At 29.7% G+C, this 12141-nt stretch overlaps 1 protein-coding gene across 3 annotated transcripts in view; it reads left to right on the plus strand.

Annotated features, from left to right (window-relative positions):
• Window positions 1-12141, plus strand: part of LOC114334275 (farnesol dehydrogenase) — a 104363-nt gene that overhangs the window by 49507 nt on the left and 42715 nt on the right. The gene's annotated exons all lie outside the window — the stretch shown is intronic.

The following is a 12141-nucleotide window of genomic DNA, read 5'->3' on the forward strand; positions in this document are numbered from 1 at the left end:
ATAAAAATAAATAAAATAAAATAACTTCTATAATAATATATATATATATATATATATATATATATATATATATATATATATATATATATATATATATATATATATATATATATATGTATATATAATACTTTTCGAGTTATTTGCAAGTAAATATGTTCATTTTTCAACAAAATAACCACGTTTTTAGACGGTTTTTCGCAAATATCTCAAAACGTAAGCATTTTGTCGAAAAAAATATTCTTAGCAAAACTATGTGACTATAGCCTATAAAAAAGTGAAAAAAACGGTGTATATATTAGGTCTCTATACCTAGCAAAAACAGAGTTATAGCTAATGAAAAATAGGTTCATATTCGAAAAATTCCAAATAGAATAATTCAATGTGAAATATCCAAATAATGAAGCATTCTTGGGGAAAACACATTACAACTTTTTTAAAGTGTTTAATATTTTTATTTCTGTTTTTATAAAAAAAATTCTAGCATCAAATGTAAGCAAGTTACGCTCAAAATAAAGTTGGTACCTTTTGTTTTGGCAAAAAATATCAGGAAGATCAAACCCAATTAGCAACTTAAATGAAATTAATCGTTACCGCTTCACAAGTTACTTTACTTATGTTGTGTTTATATGATCTGTAAGTTTCATCGATTCAAAGTGCTTATTTTTGAAAAAATTTGGTTTTAAAGCAAAATTTTTAAAAATATTAATTTTGAAAAAATGCCTTTTTTCAAAATAACTTAAAAACTGTTAGAGATAACAAAAATTTTAAAAAATAAAAAAAGTCTGCTTTACTTTTCTGAATATTTTGTATTTTTTTGTTTTTCTGTAAGACAAAAATTGGTTAAGATTCGGTGTTTCCAACTAGTGATAAGTGGCTCGTTCAAGCTCTTTTAACTACAACTCTGTCAAAAATAAGGACTTTAAACCGATGAAACTTACAGATCATATGATCAATAAATACGAGAGTAAAAAACTTTTTAAGTGGTAACAATTAAGTTCATTTGAAATGCTAATTAAGGGGTGATTTTCCCGATATCTTACCAAAAAAAGAGACCAACTTTATTTTGAGCGTAACTTGTTTACTTTTGATGCTAAAAAATATTAAAAAAAACAAAAATAAACATTTTTCTAACACTGAGTTTTCCCCAAAAAAGTGCTTCGTTTTTGGTTATAGCACGTTAAAATATTCGATTTGGAATTTGACGAATATGAACCTATTTATCATTAGCTATAACTCTGCTTCTACTGGGTATAGTGACCTAATATACAGGGTGAGGCAGATAACTGGCCTATTAAAAATATCTCGAGAACTAAAAGCAACAGAATCATGAAAATTGGAATACGGGGGTTTTGAAGGATGATCTATTAAATGAAAATATTTTCATCTCATTGCAACTTCCGGTTATACCGGAAGTTGCTTATAACTTCGTTTTTTTAAATGGGACACCCTGTATATTTTTACATTTTTGGATTCTTTTCGATGTCTTCTTTCTTAAAATATGAGGATTTGTAATGTTATACAGGGTATTTTAAAAGATAATTACGTTTGTTTATTAATTTCGTAGCAATATTCACACCCTGTAGAATTGTAGTAGTTTGACAACTAAAACTCTACTTACGTTCAAATGATTTTTAATATAGTCTACTATTGTTAAGAATCATTAGTATAGCTAAATTTTTAATTTTAGTATACAGGGTTGGTCGAAACTCGGAATGAGTACTTTCTGAGTTTTCTTAAATGGAACACCCTTATTTTAGTATTGTAATGAAATGATATTTTATGGTACTTTTTTATTTCTTAAGCATTCCCTATACCTAACTGCTTTAATTTGTGCTTAATTGTTAGTCGCAAAAACAATCTTAACTACGTAGCTATTTTGATAAATAAACCATTATTGGTAATTTTAAGGATCGGTCTGGATTAATATGTATTTATTTCTGAAAAATTGTTTGTGATTAAATATTTTCATGGCCAACCTAATAAAATTTTACGTATTTTTTGTTGCAATTAATGTTTAGCTTTAATCACCAATAACTCACAAATTGAAGCAGTTAGGTATAGGGAATACTTATGAAATAAAAAAGTACTATGAAATATCATGTCATTACAATACTAAAATACAGGGTGTTCTATTTAAGAAAACTCAGAAAATATTCATTCCGAGTTTCGACCAACCCTGTATACTAATATTTCAAAATTAGCTATACTAATGATTCTTTACAATAATAGAATATATTAAAAATCACTTGACCGTAAGCAGAGTTTTTAATGTCAAACTATTACAATTCTACAGGGTGTGAATATTGCTACGAAATTAATAAAAAAACGTAAATATCTTTTAAAATACCCTGTATAATATTGCAAAATCTCATATTTTAAGAAAGAAGATATTCAGAAGAATCCAAAAATGTAAAAATATACAGGGTGTCCCATTTAAAAAAACCAAGTTATAAGCAACTTCCGGTATAACCGGAAGTTGCAAAGAGATGAAAATATTTTCATTTAATAGATCATCCCTCAAAACCCCTTTATTCCAATTTTCATGATTCTGTTGCCTTTAGTTCTCGAGATATTTCTAATAGGCCAGTTATCTGCCTCGCCCTATATACACCACGTTTTTCACTTTTTTACGAGTAATATTTTTGATAAGTATTTTTTTTCGACCAAATACTTACTTTTTGAGTTATTTGCGAAAAACCATCTGAAAACGTGGTTATTTTGTATAAAATTAACATATTCACTCGCAAATAACTTGAAAAGTATTAACTTGGTGAAAAAACTTTATAAAACAAAAGTTGCTTAGAATTAGTCATTTTATCCATTTCCGGACTTATTTCGAACATATATTTTTCACCCCCAAAAGGGGGTGAAACTCACCCCTAGGGAAAAAGCACACAACGGCACAATATCACTTTTTTTCTTTGACTTGTTAGCTATGTGTATGCCAAATTTCATGTCAATCCAAGCGGCTGTTTAAAATTTAGAGGTTTTGCAATATTTAACCTTTAAATAACGTACTAATTGAGAAATACCGTAACATAGTTTGTTTGATATCATTATTATTATTATTGTATTCAATGTATGTTTAATAATATAAAGTGAGAAGTGAGCTAAAAATCGACAAAATAACGCAAAAGATGGAAAACATAATACGTTGTATAATAAAAAGAGACGAAATTAGTAGAGGTGGGAAATTATCGATAGAATTATTACCGTTATCTATAGTTTTACGCCTTTAGACGTTAGTTTAAAAACTCGTTGACTTCAGTCATACGTATGACGTCTAAAGTCATTTATTGACAAGAGCGTATACCATGTCTCAAATCGTAGTAGAAATTATTTTTGATCAATAATTTAATTTTGATTAAAAAATTACTAATAATCAAACTGATTTTAATTTACATTTGCTTTATTGTCTTCAATCAAATTTTACTTTATGTGAATGTAAAAAATGTTAATAACATGTTAACGTCATACGTATAATTATGACTGAAGTCAAATAGCTCTTAAGCTAACGTCTAAAGGTGGGAAACTATCAATAGTGGGAATGTAATGTAATGTAATGTAGAATTGTAGGTTTCTGTCGATAATTTCCGACCTCTACTAGTTTCATCTCATTTTGTTTCACAATTATTATGTTTTGGATATTTCGCGTTATTTGGCCGGTTCTTAACGCACTCATCACTGTATTCTATAATTAGGTGACGACATAACTGCCACATGTGAATACGATTGAATCACTGTATGAGCATAAGTTATCTTTGCATTTGTGCCTATAGCGTTAAAAAGCTTCTCATACCAAGCTCTCCTTGGTCTACCTCACTTACTCCTTTGACTTACTGCTTATAGATTTCGCGATATTTGTATTGGGTGATTTGATTATCATTTTGGCTTGAAACATATTTTAACCATCTTCAAAAGTGAAAAACATGTTTTATATATATTAGGTCACTATACCTAGTAGAAGCAGAGTTATAGCTAATGAAAAATAGGTTCATATTCGTCAAATTGAAAATCGAATATTTTAACGTGCCATAACCAAAAAACGAAGCACTTTTTTGGGGAAAACTTATTTTAACTTTTTTAAAGTGTTTAAAAAATGCTTATTTTTGTTCTTTTAAGGGTGATTCTCTGCAAAGTGAGTCTCATAATACAGATTTTTGGCAAACAAAAAAGTTCAAATAAGATATCAAATTTTCATTTTATTAGATGTGGTTTTTTATTAGAAAAAAGATTTTATCAAAAAACGTTCTGAATTAATACCGGTTTTTGATTTTTTTACAATTTTCTGAAAAGGGCAGACACGGGAATTACGCCAAGTGCATGGGAATTACAATAAAACACTAGAGATTATAAAATGTGTGTTATAATGTAAAAAGTATACAAATCAAATGTCTTTCTAACTTAAAAATAAATAAAAAAGATAACCTAAATATGTTTCTAAATCTTAAAAAACTAAAAAACCTTATTTTTCAAAAACGTCAAGTTCCGTTGGGTACGAATAGTAAATTCGATTGCCTTTGCAGACAAGAGTTGGATCCGGAAGAATACGTAAAATATTATTAAAATCTACATATGAGATGTCTTCTTCGTCCAAACTAAATAACTTCGATTTACTATCGCAAATATTGAGGAACATAACTTTAACTTCTCCATCTTCATCCATCTCGCTTTGGCATATAGCTGCATATTTGTATTTTTCATTGGAAACATTTTTCTTAGCGTCAATTTTAACTTCGACAAGAATGTGGCAACCTGGTTTTATTTTTGAAGACATTACAACTCCATCTTCTTCAGAATCACTGTAAACATCTTCATATCTCAACTTTGAAGTCTTGCTTGTACAGGGAACATCTTTAGAATCAAAATCTTCATACTTCAAACATCCAAGTCCATAATGATGGCATGTTTCTTCACACGTGAAACAAGACAAACTGCGAAACCAACATTTTGACAAAAATTTTGTTACTACCTGATGTACTTTCATAGTACCTTTAAAAATAAGGTTATCATTTTGTTCCACTTGTTGCCTTATCTTATTAATTTCTTGTTCCGTGATGACATAAAACTTAATCTTTGCACAATTTTTCTCAAGCACGTCTATAAGTGTTCTTAGTGAATCAATATCAGATCCTTGTGCTACAATACGATCAGCAGTTCGTTTACATACCCCTCCAATACCATCAGGTGGTCCTTTTCCATGTCCAGCCTCGCAATAATTCCATGTCACCATTTTTATTTGACTAAAGTGTCGATTTAAATTTTTGACCAAAAAATTAAACATAAATTTATTGCGATATTGGGTCGCTGGGCTATCACTTAAAAAGTGAACTGTAGTGGCATCTCCTATTGAATCCTTTAGCACCGGTAATAAGTGGGCCCAAATAGCAGGAACATCATGCTTAAGACATTCTGATATCGTACAGTAAGAGGTAGGTTTAACAATAGAATCTGCAGTTGTTTTGTAGACGACGACTGTATGTAAACTTATATGTTGCCTTGAGCCTCCGAAATGAAACGATTGTGTTTCTTGGGCATATTTTAAATTATAATTTTCGCTAAAGTCGCAGTGGATTAGGATAGATTTCTGCGAAAGTTGCTTCTTAAGGCCCGAAATTGCCTGGAATTGGTGACATATTCGTGCTTCGTGTGCCAAAAATCCAGTCAATTTGGATTCAAATTCTTTAAAGATCCCAATGTTATTGGAACAAGAATTTTTACGGTTTTAATCGTAGTTTTATTTGTGTTACTTTTGGGGTCGTAATATCCTTCTTTTTTTGTTGACCATTTATAATATTTGACAGGCTTGTTTTTATCGTGGTTATTGTATGTTATATCAGTCTCTTGACATTTATCACACACCACACACACGTAATAGACAATTTTCAGTTTTTTTCTCGCAGCATAAACTTTTAATAATGGTAGTCAAATTTTTTGAACTTAAAACTCCGAATTGAAATAAACTAGAAGTAATAAGCTCCATGTTTGCGTGTGTAGTGCACATACAAGTATCTCTACTGGAAACTTTCATTTGCAATATCCAAAACGGACGACATCTGCAAAAAAAGCGTAGCTCACCTTAATACCTGGATAAGTATTCAAAAATCTCTTGTGAAGGTTAATCATTGTATCTGTTAAATATCGTTTCTGTTTCGTTACTTTATTTCGAGTTATGTACTCTTTTTTTCCAGCACAAATTCTCGAATTTAAATCCTCGTTAAAATACTTATGTATCTGTCGTCGAACAGTATCCATACCTACAGACCTTTTTCTTTCATGAAATAAGATAGACTTATTTTGATATTTTTTGGGGCTCAAATTCCTAAACCCAATCTTTCTTGAGCAGTATTCTTTTTGTTGTTGTTCAGCTCTTTTGATTGGATCTTCCCTTATTTTCCTGCGTCTTTCTCTCTCCCTTTCTCGTTTTCTTCGTAAAAGCTCTTCTTTGGAAAGTTTAGCCATGATTCTGGAAAAAAAATTAACATCAATAATAAAATAACAAGTGGTTGAAATTCCCGTGTCTTGCTTGTAATTCCCGTGTCACTAAAAAGACATGGGAATTACTGACCCGGGAATTACAAAATACGTGTTTTACATTCATTATAAGCTTTAAAATAAAAAATTGAATAATATTATATTATAAAGCAGACTCTAAGTAAGTCTAACATTGAATGATGCATAAAAATTTGCAAAATTTGTTATTTTTACCAAAAATAAACTTACCCCGGGAATTACACTGTTGAATATTACACACGTGGTTGCAGTGCTTTAAACAGTAATAAATACATCCACTCTCGTTGCTTTCCAATGCTTAACTGATAGGTTAGGAGTCACCAGGGTTGCCAACGACCGAACGTCGTTTTCTACTAGATTTATATACAAGATCTACTAAATTCTACTAGATTGAGCATAAAATCTACTAAATATTCTACTAAATTATTTGCTCACAAAATGACACTTGACAGCCAAAAAAGAAGAAAAAAAGACAGATGACAGCCCAAAAAAGAAGAAATGACAGATGACAGCTCAAAAAGAAGAAGAAAATGACAGATTATTTTGTTATATGTCAAAATAAAAACAACAAAAACCATTTTTATTTAAATAAAATATATTTTTATATTTACATAAACAACATAACTGAAACTTCTAAAAAATAATTTAAAAAAATGTTAAATACTTATTATTCTATAGATAGAAAAATATATCCTTTCTAGGATAAAGTGGTGAAAACAAGAGAAACAAGTTTGATTTAACTAATACCAGAGCTAATTCCATTGTTTAAGAACTACCCTTTTTTAACCAGTGCTAATACATTTTGTGCATTTAATTTTTTTAAGCCACTTTCTTGTGCTTAACACAGTTTACTATCCAAAATTTTACTTCAAAATTAAGTTAGTTTAACGTTTCGAATTAGTAAAACTTATTTTAATGTAAAATTATAGCTTATTCCAATCAACCCCAACTTGCCCCAACTGATAAAATGCTGCTAGCATTGGCAATTTCATCTGATTGCACATATCACAAAAATATCCTCTTTAAGAAGAATTTGGTAAAAATAAGTTTTATTTAACTGAAAGGAAAGTTCTACATATTTATATAAACATGAAAAAGACAACTATAAGTTCTAGACAAAAGTTCATTTTTAACTTAAAATATTTTACAAACATGCAATGGTATGTTTGCTGTCTTTTGTAGTGTCTTTAAAGGTAGGTATATCGGAATTAAAATAAAATTTGTATATATTTTTTTCTCCTTATGAACTTTTATTTACAATCAATTTCTTAAAAGTTTTAAGCAATTTTGAATGAAATTTTAAGCAAGGAAGGAGGAGCATGCAATGATGCTTCGCCTTATAGGTATATTTCACTGTTGTATTAAATCTTGTAGCCACGTTCGCTTGAGTCTTCTGATTATTGGTTCACTGGCAGAAATGTTTGATCAGTTTGTTGTCTTGGTTTCTTGTTCGACTTTCATGGTTGGTTGCTGTCCGCTGTATTTCATCTCTTACAAAGGGAATATTTAGATCATTGCGAATTGTGAGATTACTGACATACCAGGGTGCGCCAGTAATTGATCTAAGGACTTTTGATTGAATTTGATATGGTTGTGATGTGTGTTAATTTAGCGCAATCCCAGACATGGATACCATACATCCTAATTGGTTTCAACATGGCTTTGTATAGTAGTAATTTGTTATTTAATGACAATTTGGATGTCCTACCAAGGAGCCAGTACATTTGTCTGAACTTGAGATCCAACTGCCTGCATTTCATTTGGAGGTGTTTGTTCCATGTTATCCTTTGGTTGATATGCAATCCAAATGGTATTAACAATATAAACAGGTTAATACAATAAAACAAAGGTTTAAGTATTTATTTTTTAAATTTTAATCCTTTATGTATTCGAATCTATAAAGTTTTGAACCAAAAGTATTAATTACACTTTCATTTGCATGCCACAGCATTTGTTTATTTAAATGTACTATAAAAAACCCACCATAAAGCTAATTCCCTTATTATTTTTGTCCTTTAAAACAATTTGTTTATCATACATTTTTGCTAGTTGTGGAAGTTCTTTTAACGGAATGTGATATAACATACTTTATATGGTACTTAAAATCATTTCAAATCAAACACCAATATCATGTATGTATTTATAAATTTTTTAACAAACTGCAATCCAAGAAAAATAATATATTATCAACATTAGCCATTTACAGTAAAACCTCCGTTAACCGAAATAATTGAGGGGGAGGCCGTTTCGGATAACAAGAATTTCGGATAAAAATAACATTGTTTTTTATATTGTTCTTTTATCAAATTACATAGTATTGTTCTAAAACACTCTAAACATGTTTAATTTCATTAATTTTATTGCTGTTTAATTTACTTTTTATTGACAAAATTATTGAAACTGTCAAGCCATTTCAGTTAACGGAGGTTTTACTGTATTTACTTTAAATGGCAACATTTTAAAACAAACAAACACACACATTACACAAACAGTTGCACTAGATTTTCTCCTGGTTAAAAATGTACTGCCACAGCTTGTTCGATTAAATAACTGCAGGCTCAGTTGTCAGTATTTCAATGTTTTCTCTAAACAACTGCAATATTTGTAGAGCTGATATTTTTGAACAAAAGATATCTTGCATTGCCTCTTATTTCACATATTAATATGAAAAATCTCTTCAAAATACCAAACCTTTAAATAACAAGCAATATTTATAATTGAAACACTTCAACTGCTGTCTGAAGATTCTGCAATGGTGTCAGGTAGTCGAGAACTGGATATTCCCTAGCAATACTTTGCCCATAAATTCCCCATTTTATATACCCATAATGTGCAAAAGTATTTAACAACTCCTAAAATAGAGTATTTGTAAATGCACTTCTATATTGCAGGATGATTAATATCGGTTATGTTGTTCTGTTCTTTAAATGACAAAATACTAATTAAATTCAACGTTTTACTCTTTTCCATGATCCTATTTTACTTTTTATCTATATTACAGGTAACAAATAAAATTTCAGCACATTTTAAAGGTTATTTTACAAATTTACAAAAATATTTAATGTCATTTGTCAATTGTCAAAATAAAAGATTCCTTTCAACCAAAACCTACTAAAATCTACTATATTTTCTACCAGATTCTAAAATCTACTAGATGTAAAATTTTCCCACTAAATCACAAGAAATTCTACTAGATCTAGTAGAAAATCTACTAAATTGGCAACCCTGGGAGTCACAGCGGTGATTCGCAAGCTTCCGGCTGTCAGCGTCGTTGAAAGTAGAGACATCTATGATTTTTATAAACAATTTTTGTTTGTAACACGGGAATTACTCATTTTGCCAGAGACAAAATATATAATTTTTTTTTGTAGTTGAATTTTGACTTTATGTGGCTTTGAGTTTCAAGATTTTAAATATTAAATTATTCTTTTAATCAAATTACAAACAGAGGTTGTTAAAAGTAGAAGGATAAAGAAACTGTGATGAACATTATATTTGTGATATGAGTTTCGGGACATGGGAATTACAAATGAACATTCTTTACATGAAATTATTACTAAAAATAATTTTAATTGAAAAATTATTCGAATGCACTAATTTAGTACATGTTATGCATTTCAGTAATGATTTTAGTATTATAATTAAATTATTTTTGTTCAATTTCTGATACAAAGACATGGTGAGACTCACTTTTCAGATAATCACCCTTAAATAATTTTTTAGCATCAAAAGTAAACAAGTTACGCTCAAAATAAAGTTGGTCTCTATTTTTGGTAAGAAATCGGGAAAATCACCCCCTAATTAGCATTTCAAATTAACTTCATTGTTACCACTTCACAAGTTTTTTACTCTCGTATATATTGATCATATGATCTGTAAGTTTCATCGGTTCAAAGTCCTTATGTTTGACAGAGTTGTAGTTAAAAGAGCTTGAACGAGTCACTTATCACGAGTGTATGCAAATTTGGAAACACCGAATCTTAACCAATTTTTGTCTTACAGAAAAACAAAAAAATACAAAATATTCAGAAAAGTAAAGCCGACTTTTTTTATTGTTTAAGATTTTTGGTATGTCTAACAACTTTTAAGTTATTTTGAAAAAAAGCATTTTTTTCAAAATTTTTAAAAATTTTGCTTTAAAACCAATTTTTTTCAAAAATAAGGACTTTGAATCGATGAAACTTACAGATGATATAAACACAACATAAGTAAAGTAACTTGTGAAACGGTAACGATTAATTTCATTTAAGTTGCTAATTGGAGTTGATCTTCCTGATTTTTTTTGCCAAAACATAAGGGACCAACTTTATTTTGAGCGTTACTTGCTTACATTTGATGCTAGAAATTTTTTTTATAAAAACAGAAATAAAAATATTAAACACTTTAAAAAAGTTGTAATGTGTTTTCCCCAAGAATGCTTCATTATTTGGATATTTCACATTGAATTAATCTATTTGGAATTTTTAGAATATGAACCTATTTTTCATTAGCTATAACTCTGTTTTTACTAGGTATAGAGACCTAATATATACACCGTTTTTTTTTTCACTCTTTAATAGGCTATAGTTTTGCTAAGAATATTTTTTTCGACAAAATGCTTACGTTTTGTGTTATTTGCGAAAAACCGTCTAAAAACGTGGTTATTTTGTTGAAAAATGAACATATTTTCTTGCAAATAACTCGAAAAGCATTGATCTGGTGAAAAAACTTTTTATCTATTTTGGAACTTATCTTGGGCATATATTTTTTCACCCCCGAGATGGGGTGAAACTCACCCCCAGGGCAAAAGCACACATCGGCACCATATTACTTTTTTTCTTTGACATGTTAGCTGTAGTAATTAGAGATTGCCAGATTGTTAATAAAGAACTTTATTAAATAAGCATTGTTATAAACATTGTTATTGTTCTACATCGAACATCAATGATCCCCCCTTCCGTCCAAGGGCGATGCCATGCCCAGTGACCGCTGACAACCGTCCATAGACACTGTTGCCAGATGTCATCTTAACATTACAACATCTCCCTTTTTCCAAAAATATAGAAACTTATAAAACTAAAAATATAATACTTAATTTAAGTGCAATAGTCCTTCAGATAGGCAGGTTTTCTAATAGTTCGTCCAAACTTATTTGTAGGAGGAGATCCTGTTTCATTATTGCTAGGTTGAACAGTCTTAGTAATATTATTGTGAATGTTACTAACAGGCAAACTTGGCCTGGGGTATACCTTCTAAAAGAGGAACATCACACTTAGGATTAACTACAACATCATTGTGCGATTTTCTTAACTGAAAAGTGTTTCTTCTCAAAAACCGACCATCAGACTTTTGTATTACATAAGACCTAGGAACCTGACAAGGTTGAACAATTTTGGCAGGTGACCACAACTTAGATCTACCGTCTTGAACTAAGACATTGTTGCCTGTTTCAAATTTTTTTCTAGAAATTGCAGTCTGATCATAACTTAGTTTAGAATTAGCTTTAGACGCTAGTATTTGCTTACTGACATTTGTACAAAGTTTAGGCTTTAGAAGCTTTGTGTTACATGGTAATTTATCGCGCAACACACGTGACATTAGCATTTGGGAAGGTGAATAATTCATACCCGTGATAGGTGTGTTACGATA

Source organism: Diabrotica virgifera, chromosome 3 (genome assembly GCF_917563875.1).
Source record: "Diabrotica virgifera virgifera chromosome 3, PGI_DIABVI_V3a".
Classification (NCBI taxonomy): domain Eukaryota; kingdom Metazoa; phylum Arthropoda; class Insecta; order Coleoptera; family Chrysomelidae; genus Diabrotica; species Diabrotica virgifera.